The 18,798-nt window shown below is 32.0% G+C and overlaps 1 pseudogene; it reads left to right on the forward strand.

The window, feature by feature from the left end:
• The window catches only part of LOC143387395 (zinc finger protein 280D-like), an 89,902-nt pseudogene that overhangs the window by 3,300 nt on the left and 67,804 nt on the right, over positions 1-18,798 (forward strand).

The following is an 18,798-nucleotide window of genomic DNA, read 5'->3' on the forward strand; positions in this document are numbered from 1 at the left end:
ATATTAGTATCAGATGGAAGTTCTCACATCTAGGCCTCATTGCATTGTCATTCATACATGGCTAAAACTGTATATAGGCAGTGAATGATTCAGAGTTTCTGGCTTAAGTCCTTGATGGGTTGTAGATTCTGACCATATCCATTTTTCATCAACTTATATTCATGAAAAAGAGGGACATCACCTATAGCCACTGTACTTTGATGACGTAGCAGTTAGCATACTTAAATCCTTTTAACTTTTTGGCAGAATAGCCTCTATGAATTACTAGCTTTCATATACAGTAATTGGGCTGGACATTGTTATATTGTTATCAATACTTGCTAAGATATCCACTCTGAGATGTCTGAAGTATAGAGAAATAACATGGATTTCAAGTAGAAGGAGAAAATAGATCCTTTCTGATTTTATTTATACATTTGTTTTAAACCAGGAGAATTTATCAAAGAATGTAATGTGCCCCGCATATTAGTGTTTTCTTAACTTACTATGGCAATGCTTAAAAGTGTGAATGAGTCTCAAGTTTCTGTACAACCTTGTCACCATTCAAAGAAAGATATAGATTGTATATAAATACATTTTAGAACACTTCAAATATGTAGACTCTTTTTTGTGTGTTGGACTCCTGTTGAATGTGTGTACTATTTCTTTGTCTTGCAGAAAGTTTTGATTTGTGTATAATCAGATTTGTCATCCTTTTTCTTCTGGCTTTTGGATCTTGAGTTTTAATGAGAACAGTTGTGCTTACTCTTTAAAATAGTTAAGGCTAATAATCTTGTTTCTTTTGTTTCTTTGGAAGCTAAAGATGTATGTGTTTAAAATTAACTGTATTCTTAAATTAGTGATAATTTATATATTCTTTCTAGTAACCTGTTTCTTTTCAATTTGTGATTTCTATTTTCTTAGTACATATTTTAAAATTAATATAATTTTTTTAAGATATTTTGAACAGAGTTAACCCCAGCTCATATTCAAGGGGAATAAAGAATGGCATACTCAGTCAAGGTACAGTATTATTGTACTATTTTAATTTTAAAATAAAGTATTTTGACAAAATTAATAGAAACATTTTCAATATATTGTGTAATTTTAAAATACAGGTATTACTGCTGCATTCAAGCCTACATGTCAACAGTATACGAACCCAACATCAAATCCAGTGGCTGCCTCGCCAGTAAATTTTCATCCTGAATCTAGAACTTCAGATAGCTCTGTTATTGTTCAGCCTTTTTCTAAACCTGTAAGTGTTTTTGAAACTACATAGTCAGCCCAGGGTTATTTTGATATTATTAATCAGTATCAGCAGTACTCAGTTAAAATTCTGGACTGTCACAGGTAGTTATCCAGTAGGAGCAAAATCATAAGAAAATGTCACCATTTTTATAATAGCTTAAATAGTACCCAAAGTAATAATTGCAGGCACTACGTCCCCAGCCTATTAATAAGTCAGGTAATATGCTTAAGTTGAATAGATACAATATTGAAAACTATGTATCAAAATTTGAGTTAAAATATTAATAATGAATATTGCATAATGGCAAAATATTTAAGATCACAAACTGGGTCAGGTGTTCTTAATAGGGAGAATTATTGAGAGACCATCATAGCTTTTTATTCTAAAAACATACCTTCTTGGTTTAGTTTTAAAATCTTAATAAAAAGTAATAGTTAATAGTAATAGTTATCATCTATTGAGCTATTAATATACATAAGGATTTATGCTAAGTGCTATGCATAAATTAATCTTATTTAATTCTTAAGCATCCCTAGGAAGTATGTGCTGTTATTATCCCCATTTTATAGTTGAGGAAACTTAGGCTTATAGAGATTAAATGATTCACTCAAGATCACACAGCTGGTGAGGATCTGAGATTTCATTGTAGGTTAAACCATTTTTATGTGTGGGTACACACACATAACTATACATTGTATATGAATTTTTGCTTTCTAAAAATTGGAAGCATTGCCTAGTTCTAACAGTTCTCAATGGATAGTCTGTAAAGTCCTCTGGGGTTCCCTAAAACTCTCTCTGGGTTTGGAAATCAATGATATTGTCATCGTAGTTGAAGATACTAATTTTGCCTTTTCTACTATGTTGACATTTGCATTGACGATGTTGAAGCAATGGTGTGAGTAAGCTACTTATGCCTTAAGTGGGAGTCAAAGCAGTGGCACCAAACTGTACCAGTAGTATTCATATTAGTCACCTACTGAATATTTACAATAAAAAAAATTCCAGTTATACTCATTTCCTTGATGAAACTACTAAGATCTATTAACACCAGTTTAAGTATAAAACATTAATGTTATTAATTTTTAAACTCTACCCATTAATATTTTTCTTTTAAAATATTTTGCATGATGAAATACTATACATAAAGTACTTCTGTGTCTGAAGTTTGGTGCTTGTGTGATTGAATTATGAGCTACACTATCTGTTTTTTTAAAAATAGAACATCTTATCTAAATAGATATTTCCCAAATTTATTCTTGAACTAAATATTTAATAATAGCTTTATAATGTAAGTGATCCCTATGTAGGGCATATAGGTTTTTTTCTCGTCTCATTAAACCTGAAAAAGGTGACCATTATGAGCCTCCCCTGTTTTCTCCCATAAGGTGGAGACTATGTGTAAGACATCTGCTTAATCCATCATACTGGAATGTTTTTTCCCTAGATATTACTAATCCCAAGTTATATATAATCCTTTTGTTAAAAGACTGTAGATTCTTACAGAAGAATTAGCTCTTTTCTAAGCCTAACAGTTCAAGCGGTGTGCCAAGTCCTTTTCAGAGCCCTTCATTGAAAGTTTCATGAAATCGGTAGATGGCACAAGATGGTCTAAGGGGTAGGGATCCAGGTGAGTTTCCAGGTCATGACCTTTTGGATTTCGAAACCAGCAGTTATTTTTCTGCTTCATTTTAATTACCTTTCAATATTGGTCATGCCTTACCTAGACTATAAATGGAATTGGTGTATGGAAATTTGAAAGTTTGAGTTTGTTTTACTTATATCTTAGGAAATTCTCATTCCTTAAGCCCAGAATCAAAAGAGTTATCTTTTTCTTATTGTCTTATATTCCTTTTAGTCTAAATTTTCTTTCCTTATTTATGGCATGGTATATGGAACCCTTACCTGGTAATTTAATGGCTACAGGCATAGAGTTTTACTGGATAACACATGGATAGAAGAAGGCTGTTTTTTTGGTTTTTGGTTGTCTTCCCTGTGTACCATGAAATTTCTTTGACATTTCACTCTATTCCCTGGGTATCCAGTTTTACACATAATAGATGGTATTGTTCTCCTACGTTTCTGTTGTTCTTGCTGGTCCCTTACCATAACTTTACACAAGTATTCCATTTCAAGTGATTTGGAGATAGAGCATCCTATACTTAGGAATAGTATTCCAAAAATGCAGAAAGGGAATCATTACACCAAACATAGATAATCAGACCCATTCTGTGTATGCACAAACCTGGGCTCAAATTTTTCCTACAATGTGCCTAATCAAGTTTGAGTGGTTCCTACCCTATCCTCAAGCAGCTGTTGATGGTTTTACTGGTAAAGGATAACTTTTGGTAGAGGAAACTATAGGTCCTTTGCACAAGATTGCAGTCCTTTGTTCAGGGACTGTAATCTTGCACTTATACAACTAAGTATATTGTGTCTTTCACACTTCAGAAATTCTCCGCATCTGATCATTTCTTTCCTTTTGACCCGGACTACATTTTTCAGGTAATCCCTAAGAACTAATAAATAATTCTTTATAAGAAATATAGTAATGAATTTAATTTGAAAAATATATGCCCATTTGTGTACATTGTGTGACTTGAGACTTCCTTATTGTGCTGTTTTTATTGTTTATCTTTATTTTTTGGCAATTGTAAAGGAATAAAATTCCAAGATTAATTACAACAAAAATTAGAACACCATTTTTACTTGAAACAATGACTGACAAACCATGGTGTATTATTTATTTATTTTTTTGTATCAACATTATCACACATGTATGTACTTAAAACAACACATGCATTATCTCACAGTCTTATGTAATATTACTGTGGGTCAGATGATGGTTTAGCTGGCTCCTCTGCTTTAGGGTCTCACAAGGCCACTTTCCGTATGTGGTTCCTGAAGTTGCAGTCTTATCTGAAGCTTTGTGGGGGAAGTATCTGCTTCAAGTTCACATGGTTGTTTGTAGCATTCATTTCCTTACAGGTTGTCAATCTGAGTCTCAGTATCTGATTGCTTTTTGGTTCATTCTTTGTCAGATGGGTCTTCCCAGGTTGGCTACTTGCTTTCTCATAGGTATTAAGGGAGAATCCTTAGCAAAATGTCATTAGAGTCTGAAGTAATGTAATTACGAATAGAAAATCATGTTTATCCTATTACTTTTGCTGTATTCTACTGGTTAGAAGCAAGTCAGAGGTCCAACACAAAGCGAGGGAATCACACAGCATATGATTAACAGGAGGTGGGAATTGTGGTGGCCACTTTAGTATATATCTGCCAGGCATGGTTCTTTAATTTTGGGTAGTTGACAATCACTTCCTCAAAATTGAACACAGTGTACCTGCCATCTCAAGGAAAATGACTGATAGTAGTATTTCTTGATTATGGTAAAATTTGAGCTTTCAAGCAAAAATTAGAATTTTGAAAAACTTAACATCTGCCACTCTGATCTTGACAGCATCCTACTATTTCTTGAAATGAGGTGGAAGGCTACCCAGAATGTAAAAATTATTTGCTGTTAGTTAGAATCAAATTAATTTAATGGTGTTCTCATGATTGTCATAGCTGTTTGGCATTTAGGGGGGAAAAGAGAAAGTGAAAACTCAATTATTTAATGAGTTTATAAGTAAAAATATTTCAAACATAACTTGGGGGAAAAATAACAAAGCCAGGTGGTATCTTTGATGTTACAAAGTTAAAAACTAGAGATTTTTTTGACTTGGACTGTTGTGTTTTTGTAGGCCAAGTTTTAAAATCAAAGTACTTCAATTGGTGGTTCCCAATTCTTGGGTTCTTTAAAAAAAAAAAAAAAAAAAAAAACAAATAAACCAACAACAGTTTTGCCAGTTGGTCTGGGTGGGGCCTGGAAATAATAGATTTTTAAGAACTCCCAGAGATCTCCATAAAGTTAAGAATGATAGAGGTGTATTCTAGAATGCATTGAGAGTTCTATTTAAGGAATTTTCTCCCTGTATTTTGGAAGCCATTCGTTTTAATAAATTGATTAATAGTTTCCCATTTTATGTCATGTTTTATATGTGTGTATGTTTACTTTTTCCATGAACTGTCTTTGTATTTCATCATCTCTTTCAGGTAGGCAGGGATGGAATATATTATTACTTATAAAGTTAGTATGATACTGCTTAAGGGTCAGACCAGGATTCTAATTTTGGCTCCATCCAAAACAAATTTAGTATATATCTGCCACGCATGGTTCTTTAATTTTGGGTAGTTGACAATGGTGCTGTATTGGGAACCTTCCTCAACCAGGAAGGGCTTTATTAGTTCTTTTGTGATGACTACTTGATATATTTACTATGACGAGCAGTTGCATATAAACATAATTGTGGCCGTTATTTGTCGGAAGATGAATAACTTGAAGTTCAGAAGTGAATTGCCCAAGGTTGCATAGTTAAATAAAAATGCAAATCTTCTGAATGCCAGTAAAGTGCTTGTTCTACTTTTATTATTGTATATGACATTTTTTTGGACTGTTTTTATAATACATTAAAAATTCTCAATTGGAGAATTATTTTAATTAGTTATTGTTGATTAGTGGATTGCCTGCTCTCTGAAATTGTGATAATTAACCAGAGTTTTCTTCTAGAAAAGTGTTTAACAGCATTAACTTTATTATACTTATGTTAAAAGAACTATTTTAGAAAATGAAATTTTCAATTCTTAAAGTGCATATATTTAGAAAAAATATTTAAATTGAAGTAAAATTTTGCTTACTTATAGTTCAGTATGGCATTATTGATTTTTTTTAAACTACATTTTAAGGCTCAAATATCCATATCTGCCTTTTTGGTACTAAATTCTAGATGTTATTTGTGTTACAGTAATAACTTATTTCTATAACTTCTTAACAGTCCTGTGTCAATTGGAAAGTTAGTAACAAAGCAAAATTCTTAAACTTGATCAGCCCTCAATTTATAAACAAAATACTTCAAATTTTGTTATAAAATAATATGTATCTTGTGAGGAAAGTTTAGAAAAGAGAGAAGAATATATCCAGATCATGTTGTATATGTCAATATGTATTTCACTTTTTACTGAACATTCTACTTGGATCATATCATTGATTATTTCTCAAAATCTTGATGTTAATAACTGCATGATTATCCATCAATTTATTTTACCACTCCTCTATTATTGGATATATAGGTTTTTATGTTTCTGCTATTATAAATAATTTTCCATTACACTTTCATTTCCTTATCATGAATCGTTGAATGTAGAATAATTTAATCATGTGAACCTTATTTTAAAGGCTTTGGTAACTAAAGCTAACATTTTTATGCAGATTATACCAAAATATGATCTCTACTTTGCCAGTAGTGAATGTTTCATCATTTTTAAAAAAATTTATTTATTTTTTTAGTTTTTAGGTGGATATAATATTTTTATTTTTTATTTTTATGTGGTGTTGGGGATCGAACCTAGCGCCCCATGCATGCCAGGCGAGCTCGCTACCGCTTGAGCCACATCCCCAGTCATCATTTTTAAACTTTAACTTAATTCAAACTATCATTAGTCTTTTTAAATAAATTATTTATTTATTCTAATTTGTTATACACAATGGCAGAATGCAGTTGATTTCATATTACACATATAGAGCACATTTTTTCAAGTCACTGATTGTGCACAAAGTATTTTCACACCATTCATGTCTTCATACATATACTTAGGGTAATGATGTCTAACTCATTCCACATCATTCCTATGCCCTTTCTCCCTTTCTTCCTCTCCCTCCCACTGCTTAAGGGAACCATATATCAATAAGACATAACAGTTCTATCATTAGTCTTACAAGAAAAAAATAATTCAAACAGTTCCTATATTTCTCTTACCCATTTTCCCCCAATGTTAACTTTTTATCACAGGCAATTAATATGAACTAAACCTCAGACCTTATTAGAATTTCACCAGTTTTTCCATTAATGTTCCTTTTCTTTCCAGGATCCTATTCATGATCTCACCTTGTAGTTTATTCTTAGTCTTATGTTTTCTGCAGTTATTAATTCTTTTTTTGATCTTGATACTCTTAAGAGTAGCCGCTAATTATATATTTTGCAGTATTGAAGAATGCCAATACAGTAAACACTATTATTTGCATTTCTTTGACTAGTATATTGGAAAAAATGTATTTTGAATATATTGGCCATTGCATTTTAGTTTTAATTATCTCAGTTTATGTCCTTTGCCCATTTTTTTTTCTAAAAGTAGCTGTCTTTTTTTCCAGTTTGATTTTTAAGCATTGTTAATCTTAAAACTTGCTTGCTATATATTACAACATGTAGAGTGGTCTGGCTTACTCTCAACAATGATTGTCTTTTATGAAAATGGCATTGGAGCATAATATTGTGGTGTGTGTTTTGTGTATGTGTCAGTATTCTTAATATACAATGCTATTTGAATATTCCTAAATTTACTGACCACAATTTTCATAATTATTTATAATAAATATATGTGTATATTTTCATATAAATGTATTTATTACTGTATATTTGACCACAGCATAGTTCATCTCATACTTTTCACTTCTCTTTTCTTGAGATCTTCCTGCTAGTTTGAACCACCCTTTCTCCTCATGGAAGGGCTGAAATTTCCTTTGAGGCTCTGGTCTCTAGGAGCAGGGCTGCTGACCCAGATCACTTCTGTAAATAACTTCTATTCTATTCGCTGTCTGCTTGGCATTCTTATTTATTCAGCCTACTGGCCAGGTTGCTTTTATATTTGCCTTATAAAAGGAGAGGTTGGCCTACCACAGCTTTCTGTGGGATGATAGGAAGAGTCAGGGGACCAGCCTTTTCTGATCTATAACATTCTCCAAGAAACATGGTTCCAAAATTTATATTGTCTGATATATTCGTCCTTAATGTTTCTGTTTGTTTGTATTGATATTTTGAAAGCAGGATTTAAAAAATATTTTTTAGTTGTGCATGGATGCAGTATCTTTATTTTGTTTATTTACTTTTATGTGGTGCTGAGGCTCGAACCCAGTGCCTCACATGTGGGAGGCAAGTGCTTTACCGCTGAGCCACACCCCAGACACCAGGATGCAGAATTTTTTAGAGGCACAAGAACTTTTAATTTTTATAACCATGTGCTGGGAGCCATCAGCCAAGTAGGTATGACAAATTCCTTGCCAGCTTACTCCCATGCTGTCTAGTGGAAGGACTTCTGAAAGGTGACCTTGCTCAAGGACCAGGGCAGGATCCGTGTTTAGGGTGTTCCCCCTTTAGAATAGGGCAGTTTAGCATAATAGGAGAGTAGGGTGTTTCCCCTTTAGAATAGGGTGGTTTAGTAATAGGAGATTAGGGTGTTCCTCTTTTGGAATAGGGCGTATCCTGCTGCTGAGTTCCTCTTGAGTGCTTAGGGTCAGACAGTATATTTTGGGAGACAGAAGCCCATGCGGAGTGGATTTGGGAGAGAGTGGATCAGGGCAGAGTGTGGATTTGGGAAGAGAACGTGGATTCCCCCAGAACGTGTTTGTAGACGGCCGGTGTGAGTTCGGGAATAAAGAATTGCTGTTTGAATCTACAAGCTGTGTGGAGACTCGTGATTTGTGCCCAGCCGAGAGACTGCGGCAACCATGTTAATATGTTTTATACTTGTCTGCTTGTTTAGCCCAAGATTTTGCCCAATTCTATTATTTGCTTTTTGATGGTGATACAGCATTTTTAGAATCCCTCTCAGAGTGTATCACTGTTATTAATGTAAAATGGATTTACTTTTCTTTTATCTTGAAAATGTTGGACTATAATTTTTTCCTTCAAATTAATTGGCTACTCAGGAATAGACCAGCTCTATTAGCTTGCTTTCAAAGTTTTAGTAAATTATAATTTTGGCAAATTAGAAATCATCTTTGTGTTTTTAAGATTATTAATAATTGAGGCATCAAAGGTTATTCTTAGAATATTGGCATATAATTAATTTGCATTTATGAATTTTATGAAAAATAATTATAACTATAATGAATAAATGTAATATTCTTTCTCTGAAATATTTTAACAGGATTACATAATGAGCTCATCACAAGTTGTATCTAATAATTCTTCAGAATTACTATTTGACTTGACCCAGGAGACAGGATTATCACATTACCAAGGGGGACCAACACTTTCCATAGCAGGTTGGTATTAGTACTTTTTCCAAAAAGGTATAAAAGAAAAACTTGATGAATTTGCTTATGGAATTAACTTTCTATTTTGAAGCTCATATCCTCTTGTGAAGTCTTTCATATATTGTAATATGGAGTTGTACTAATAGTTTTTTGAATGCCTTTTTGGGTAACTTTATATAAAATCTTGGCTAAACTTCTTTGAACTCATTCTCACTTGGAGCCAAACTTACCACCTTAAAGTAATTTATATGAATTGGAGAGGTCCTCATATGCCCTAAATATTCTATTTTAAAAATTAGTTTCTATGACCAGTTAGGGGGAAAAGTGTTTGTTATTATTGATTTCTTCATTAGGTTAGTGTCACTCTAGTCCAATAAATGGTCTCAATATGATAGTAAAACATGATTTTAAAGTGTTAGTGTAAAGTAACCACATTAAAGAAATGATTTGTACATAGTAAGTACTCAATAAATGCTATTTGAAGAAGTAATGAAATTTACCTGTTGAAGAAGATTTTAAGTTCATTGAGGGTATAACAAAATTCTTCATTAATCAAAATACATTTGTATAGTATGAATTTTGTCTTATTGAATATTTTCTGTAATCAAAGTACTTAATTTTATATACTGGCAATTTATATGTGTTTCAAATATTTGATGAAGTAGAGATGTATATGATTTTTTTGGAGTTTTTAGTTTGTTTACTAAACAGATCAGTGTGAAGAATCTACCAAACTCAACTTCTGTCCATTCTTTTCCCATAGTAATAATGCTTAACGTTTTTCCTTTTTGTGTGTGTGTGGTATAGAGGATTTGAATCTAGGGCATTACATGTGCTAAGCAAGCATTCTACCACTGAGCTAGAACTTTATAAAAAATATTTTTCCTTGAGACTAGCTGTTGTTGAGTTGCACTCAAACTTTCAATCTTCTTACCTCAGCCTCATGAGTCATTGTGATTTTAGATGTATACCACTGTTTTTCTTTTCAGCAATATTTGATACTCACTTCTCTTGGTGTCACTACATACCTAGTAAACTTCTAGTTAATAAAGTAGTTAAGACCCAAAGAGAAATGGGGATGTATTTGTGCTAAATGTGGTTTTAGAAAACGCATGGACTTTTATTCATAGAAGATATAAATTCTTGAAACTTCTTAAAAGTAAGGATTATGACACCTATTCTCTAGCCAGGTTTTCTCATATAAAGAATGAAACTTTAGTCTGAGAAGTAAATAAGGTAATTTGAAAGAAGTAAGTTTGAACCTCTAATCTGGAGAATTTTTAGTCAGTTAACCTCTTTCCACTTTTGTTTTCTGATATTTTTCAAAGTAGAGGTACTTAATTTTCTTATATTATGCATTCATTCACCATACCTGAATCAGCCATTTGGAGATTTCACTTAAATTATTTTTAAAAAAATATTTATTTTTTTAGTTGTAGGTGGACACACAGTGTCTATTTCACTTTTATGTAGTGCTAAGGATTGAACCCAATGCCTCATGCATGCTAGGTGAGCAGTCTACCACTGAGCCACAACCCCAGCCTTTATTTTAATTTTTAATATAATTTATTCCAGGCTTCTTTTTAATTTTAAAATTTGTTTTAATTAGCTATACATGACAGGAGAATGCATTTATGCACTTTGATATACATAGTGGGATATAATTTCTCATTTTTCTTAGTGTACATGTTGTAGAAACATATAGCTCATGCAATCACATATACATAAAGTAATAATGTCTGTTTCATTCTATGATCCTTCCTATCTCACATCACCTTCCCTCCTCTCCCCTCCCTTCACTTCCCTCTACCTAATTTAAGGTAATGCTATTCTTCTCTAGTGCCTCCCATCTTATTGTGAATTAGCATCCATGTATTGGAGAAAGCATTTGGCCATTGATTTTTCGGGGTTGGCTTATTTCTCTTAGCATGATATTCTCCAACTCCATCCATTTACTGGCAAATGCCATAATTTCCTTCTTCTTTAAAGCTGAGTAATAATCCATTAAAATATATATATAATCACATTTTCTTTACCCATTCATCTATTGAAGAACACCTAGATTAGTTCCATACTTTAGCTATTGTGAATTGAGCTTCTATAAACATTGACATGGCTGCATTACTCTAATATGCAGATTTTAAGTCCTTTGGGTATAAACTGAGGAGTGGGATAACTGGGTCAAATGGTGGTTCCCTTTCAAGTTTTCTGAAGAATCTCCATACTGCTTTTCATCGTGATTGTACTAATTTTCAATCCCACCAACAATATATGAGTATACCTTTTTCCCCACATCCTCGTCAACATTTATTGTTGCCTGTATTGTTGATGATTGCCATTCTATTCAGGGATTCTCTGATGGCCATATAAGATAAGTAAATTTAAAAATGCATTAATAAGGTTTAAATGACATGACAGCAGTTATGTATGATAAATATGAATAATTGTATGTACTATGATGTTCAGTAACACACTGTAGAAATTATGAGGGTTCAGAGAAGATTGAATTTGAGTTTGATCTTGAGTGAGTGTAGGATTTATACTGACAGAGATTGAATTTCTTAAAAGTAGGGAATAGCACAGCCTAATAGAATGGAGATAAGTTAAAGAATCAGAAGTTCAATCAAATGCAAGTGACTTTTTTAACATTGAGATTTCTTCTGTTAAATTCCTCCATTAAAGCAATCTATTTCTACTATTTAGCCTGTTGTAAAATCAATTGATTCATTTGAAATGCTAGCACTTAGTGGTTTTTCAGGTAACCTAAACATCTCAAAAGAATGCTAAAGGGATCTCATGGAATCTTTCTTATGGACCTGCAGTTTGTAATAGAGTGCTTCATTAGTGGGAGATCATTTTTATGTTATCTCAAAGGATGGAGCAGAGAAACTAACTACTATAATACTTTTTATTTTTATGGCATATTTGCTCTTACTATTATATCTGTTGGAATAATTTTTTCCCTCTAAAATAAAGATGGAAAATATTTAGTTAGTAATGATAGTAGCTTTCACTTTCTACTGAGTGCTTTTTATGTACCAAATATTTTCTTGGGATATTTTAAGTATATTATCTTTTTCTTAAATAGCTCTGTAAAATAAGGCATTATAACTTATTTTACAAAAAAGGAAGCTTAAACTCAGAGAAATTAATTAAATAAGCTTAAGAGTGCATATCTAGAGACTGACATAGTCTGGATTTGAACTTATCTTGTCTCACTTAAAAGCCTAGAATATTTGTAGTTCATTCACTGCTTCTACTTTTAGTGTATAGTTGGCATTATTAAAATATGATGTACAGTTTTAGAATCCATTTTTACAAAGCCCATTGTGTATTATTTTCTAAAAGGACTTTGCCTGGCTTGGTTATAGTCTAAATATCCCCATTTTTCTTAGTAATGCTCTAAATAGGTCTAAATTCTTTATCCTTAAGGTAATGGTTTTTAAATGGAAGAGGTTTTTTTTTTAATGAAATCCCTGTACAAACAAAATTTTATGTGAATATCTAATAAATAAAATGGAAAAGTGTATTTTTGTCAGACGTGGCCCAATATATTCCCTAAAATGACCCCATTAAATTATGGGGAACATAGTATAAAAATCCTTATACTAACTCCCTGCATTAAGTGCCCTTTCATATGAATGAGTAAAATATTATTCAAACTTAGTTGTTTCCACTTTGTACATGGCAATAAGTGGTTAAAATCACCTAAAGCTGTCAGTAGACCACTCTTCAGTTTGTTAGGTGAGAAAAGAGCTAACATTGCAGTAGACATTTTAAGTTGCTAAATAAAAAAGCATATGAGGGTATCAATTTTTGGAACAAATAAAAGTTATTGTCAGATTTTCTTTCTTTTTTTTTTTTAACAAATTCTACCACATTTAAGTATCCAAAAGTAATTTATTTCTGGGAACTTGGTTCAGTGTTTTCTGCTTTAAAATTTTTGGTCTGGCTTCTTTTATAATAGCAGTTTATATATTTCTGTTTGAAGCCACATTTAGAACTTCTTGCATAGAAAGGTTACTTTACAAATTATCTTAATTCTTGGAGTTTATAATAAATGTTTATACTATTTCTGTATATGCCCTGAGTTTGGATCACTTAATTTTTGTTGTTGTTTGTGTGATATGATAATTAATTATATTATCTGTAAATTAACTCCAAAGTATTTGTACTTAATTATGAGTAGTATTCTAGGTGTTCTAAAATATTTTTTCCACTGTTTAAATCATTGTAGGTGTGAATGAAAGTTCATTTTTATCAAAACGTCCTTCTGCTTCTGAAGTAAACAGTGTTAATCCAAAAAAGCCTTAGCCCTGTGAGGGTGTTTCTGGAACAAATTCTCCAGCTGAATTCCCTTCACTTAAACCTTCTTCACTGACATCTTCCCAGGCTATGCCATCAAAAGGTAAATATGAAATCTGACATTCTATACTATAAAAATTACTATAGTATTTATACATAAATTTTAGAAATTATTATAAATTTTTAAACTATCAGTGATTATTTAATGTTCAAAAGTGATGAGTTTTGAATCATAAATGTTCTGAATTTATTTTAGGTGCAAACACCTCATCAAATCAATCTAAAAATGGAACACCTTTTCCAAGAGCTTGTCCAAAGTGCAATATTCATTTCAATCTTTTGGATCCTTTGAAAAATCACATGAAGGTAAAACTTTCAAAATTTAATTTTTATAAAGGTTGAAGCCAGGCATGGTGGCACATGATTATATTTGCAACTACTTGGGAAGATGAGGATAGAGGATTACAAGTTCAAGGCCAGTCGGGCAACATAGTGGGACTCCCCCTCTCAAAAAGGAATTTTTTGAGATTTACAGTCACTATGGCCTATCTCAATATTTAGATCAGAAATCTTCTCATAATGGAATTTCTATTTAGCTTAGATAAAAATCTGCTTTCATAGTAATTATGTAAGACTGGCATTCCTTAATCATCAGATTTAAGAAATTAAGTTCATATATTTATAATGGATGCTTATTCTTATTTTATTTTAAAAATCAATATTTCATTGGTCACATTGTTTTTCAAATTTAGAAAACATTTGTTTAATTTTTTAATAACTTAGATATTTTGTTACCTTATTTTCATAATCGCCAACATGTACATGTCACATTACATATGAAAATCTGAGTTTTTACATTTTAATTTTTAATAGTCAGACATAAACTTCACATGGTGAAGTGTTTCATATGAAATAATTGTTTTAACACACAGTTCAGAGCATAGTTTATATAATTCTCTTGAACTAGTTTGAGCTTTTTATTATTGTAGGAGGCTCTGAAATTCAGATTTTAAGGAATTTTTTAGATTATATAAGAAAAAGAAGGGTTCTGTGGCAAAGAAGTAAGGAAAAATTCTTGCTCACTATTTCAACGGTACACAACTTTTTTGTCGCATTTTACAAAAAAAGAAAGAAAGAAAAAAGCAAGAGATCCTTTTAAATTTTTAAATACAGGCTCTTTATTAATGTACAGGCTATATTTGATCTATACCACTTCCAGCTCTAGTAGTAGTGTAGTGTAGCCTCTAATCACTTCAATTTAGTGCTTAGGTTCTATATGAAACTATTCCCCTGTGAGTATTTTTAATTTCCTCTTCTTTATAATGTTTTGGTGAGACACCTGATGTTTTTTATGTTTTGCATTATAGGTAGAAAGGACAAAAAAAAAGACTACATTCAGTCCTCCCCGCAACTGATCAGAGTTTAATCTTGTAGTTATTCTTTTGAAATTTTTTAATTTTTAAATTTATAATTATTAATATGTCCTTATTGTACAAATTAAGAAGTTTCACTGTGATGTTTCAATGCATGTATATATATTTTGCTTTGATCATATCCATCCACTCTCCTACCCTCTCTTGTCCTTCCTTTCTGACCCCTACCTTTTGTCCCTTTTCTCTTCCTTAAGAATGTCTTTCCTATTTCCAGGTTATCTTTATGTATTTTGGGCAGTACTGGAGACTTGACTGGACCCAGGGCTTTGTGCATGCTAGGCTCTACCACTCTGCTACATCTTAGCTATTTTTTAAGTTTCCACATATAAGAAAAAAATATAATGCTTGTTCTGTCTCTTAATTATTTTGCTTAATATGGTGTCCTCCAATTTCATCTTTTTTTTCTGCACATGACGTGATTTTATTTATTTTTATGGCTGAAAAATATATACCGTTTTTCTTTATCCCACTCATATGTTGATCAGCAACTAGTCTAATTCCATAGCTTGGCTATTTTGGATAGTACTGTAGTAAAAACGGATATGTAGGTATCTCTTGTATGCTGAGTTAATTTCCTTTGGATAATAATAATATACCCAGAATTGATAAACTTGAATCATATGATAGTTCCATTTTTAATTTTTTAAAAATATTTTGAGGAACCTTCATACCCATTTTTATAGTATCTGTATGTACTGTTATATTACCACAAGAGTATAAGAGGTTTTTTTTTTTCCATGTCTTTGCAAGCATTTTTGGATTTTTTTTTTGATAATAATAACATTCTAAGGTAAGATAGAATCTCAATGTAGTTTTGATTTGTAGTTCCCTGATGGGTGAAGATATTGAATATTTTTTTATATATTTATGGCCATTTGTATTTCTTTAGAGAAGTGTCTGTGTAGAAAATCTACCCATTCTAAAATTTAGATTACTTTACTTGTTCTTTTGTTGTTAAGTTTTTTGAGTTCTTTATATGTCCTGGATATTAATAATTTGTTAGATGAGTAGTTGACAAAGTTTTCTCCCATTCTATAGGCTGTCTTTTCATTCTGTTGTTCCCTTGCACTGCAAAAGCATTTTAGTTTAATATCCCATTTGTCAATTCTTGCTTTTGTTCCCTGAGTTACTGAAGTCCTATTCAGGCAATCAACGATTGCTTGTATCAGTATCTTGAAATTTTTCCCCTATGTTTTCTTCTAGTAGTTTCAGGTCTTACATTAAAGTCTTTGAACCATCCATCTTGACTTTATTTTTGTTCAGGATGTAAGATAGGGTCTGGTATTTTCAGTCTTTTATAAGTGAATATCCAGTTTTCTATCCAGTTTGAAAAGGTTTTTTCTTCTGATATGTTTTTGACACCTTTGTCAAGAATCTGTTGGCTCTAGATTTGTGGCTTTATTCTTGTTTTTCAATTCTATTCATAGCCTTCATGTTTGTTTTTATGTCAGTACATATCTTTGTTACTATAGCTGTGTAGTGTATTTTTAAGTCAGGTATTGTGATGGCTCCTACATTGTGCATTCTGCTGAGGATTGCTTTGACTATTCTAGGTCTTTAATGATTCCATACAAATTTTAGGATTTTTTTCAAGTTCTATGAATAATGTCATTGATATTTTCATAGGGATTGCATGGTACATGTAGATCACTTTTGGTGGTATAGCCATTTAAATTATATTCTCCTAATATGAACATGGGCAGCCTTCCCATGTTCCATTAGTTTTTTCTTTTTCCCTCAAGTTCTTTATGTTTATACCTCTTTCGGGTCATTTTTATTATACAAGTCTTTCACAGTTCTGGTTTTATTTATTCCTAGGTATTTTAGTTTTTGTTTTCTGAGACTACTGTGAATAGGATTGCTTTTTGATTTCTTTCTCAGTGAGTTTGTTATTGGTGTCTAGAAAAGCTACTGATTTTTGTGTGTGCATTTTGTAAAATCTTACAACTCTGCTGAATTTGTCAGTTCTAAGAGTATTTTGGTGGAGTCTAGGATTTTCTGAGTATAGAATTGTGTCTGTAATCAAGGGATACATTGACTTCCTCCTATCCTATCTTTATCCCTTTTATTTCTTTCTGTTGCCTGATTGGCCTGGCTAAGGTTTTAAGTACTACTATATTGAATAAGAATGGTGGAACATGTATGAAGGCACCAATTGGTGTCAATACACTTTATATATAACCAGAGGTATGAAAAAGTGTACTCCATATGTGTAATATGAATTGTAATGCATTCCACTGTCATATTTATAAAAAATTATAATTGTAATGCATTCCAATGTGATATTCAATTAAAAAAAAGATTGGTGAGAATAGGTATACTTGTCTTATTGCTTAGTTTATTTATTTATTTATTTATTTTAGCATTTATTTTTTAGTTGTAGCTGAACACAATACCTCTATTTTATTTATTCATTTATACGTGGTGCTGAGGATCAAACCCGGTGCCCCGCATGCACTACGTGAGCGTTCTACTGCTGAGCCACAACTCCAGGTCTTTGTTGCTGAGTTTAGAAGGGAAACTTTCAATTTTTTTGTATTCAGTATGATGTTGGATATGGGTGTGTTATATATATCCTTTATTATGTTAAAGTATGATTGTGATATATATAGTTTATTCAGAGCATTTTATCATGAAGCTTTACTGAATTTTATCAAAGTTTTTTTTTCTCTTATCTATGAGATCATGCTTTTTTATCCTCTATTAATTTTTGTATTAATGTGCTATATTACATTTATTGAATTGTGTGTGTTAAACCATCCTTGCATCCCTTTCATGAAGCCAACTTGTGGACAAGCTTTTTAATGTGCCATTGAATTTGATTTGTATTTTATTGAGGATTTTGCATTTATTTGCATTTATGTTTATTAAGGATATTAGTCTATAGTTTTCTCTTTTTTGTTGTGTCATTATCAGGTCTTGGTTGCAGAGTAATTCTAGCTTGGTAAGCTGAGTTTGGAAACATTTTCTTCCTTTTTTTTTTCTAAATAGCTTAAGAAGCATTGCTGTTCTTTAAAAGTCTGGTAAATTTCAGCATTGAATCTGTCTAGGCGGGCTTTTCCTTGTTTGGAGACTTTTCTCCTGCTTCAGTCACATTGCTCATTACTGATCTATTTGGATTTTAAAATATGTGTCCAGAATCTCCTCCATTTTTTCTAGATATTCCATTTTTTTTTTGTATGCAGTTTTCCCAGATTTTCCTGAAGGATCTTATGAATGTTGTCTTTTGTAGTATACCTTTTTCATCTCTATTTTTGTTAATTTGGGTCTTCTCTTTCTTTTGGTTAAATTTGGTAAAAGTTTTTCAATTTCATTTTTCTTTTCAAAGAAACAGCTCTTTGTTTCATTTATTTTTTCTTTTCTTTTTTTGGTATCAGGGATTGAATTCATGGGCACTCAACCACTGAGCCGCATCCCTAGCCCTGTTTTGTATTTTCTTTAGAGACAGGGTCTCACTGTTGCTGAGGCTGGCTTTGAACTTGTGATGCTCCTGCCTCAGCCTCCCTAGCCACTGGGGTTATAGGTGTGAGCCTCTGCACCTGGCCCCTTAGTTTATTCAAGTTTTTCAAAGACCTTGAGATTTATCTTAGGTTATTATTTGGGATCTGCTCCCCTACCTCCCTCAATATAGCCATTCATATCTATAAACTTCCCCCAAAGTACTGTTTTCACTGTATCCCACAGGTTCTACTATATTATGT

The sequence above is a fragment of the Callospermophilus lateralis genome, unplaced genomic scaffold (genome assembly GCF_048772815.1).
Source record: "Callospermophilus lateralis isolate mCalLat2 unplaced genomic scaffold, mCalLat2.hap1 Scaffold_167, whole genome shotgun sequence".
Taxonomy (NCBI): domain Eukaryota; kingdom Metazoa; phylum Chordata; class Mammalia; order Rodentia; family Sciuridae; genus Callospermophilus; species Callospermophilus lateralis.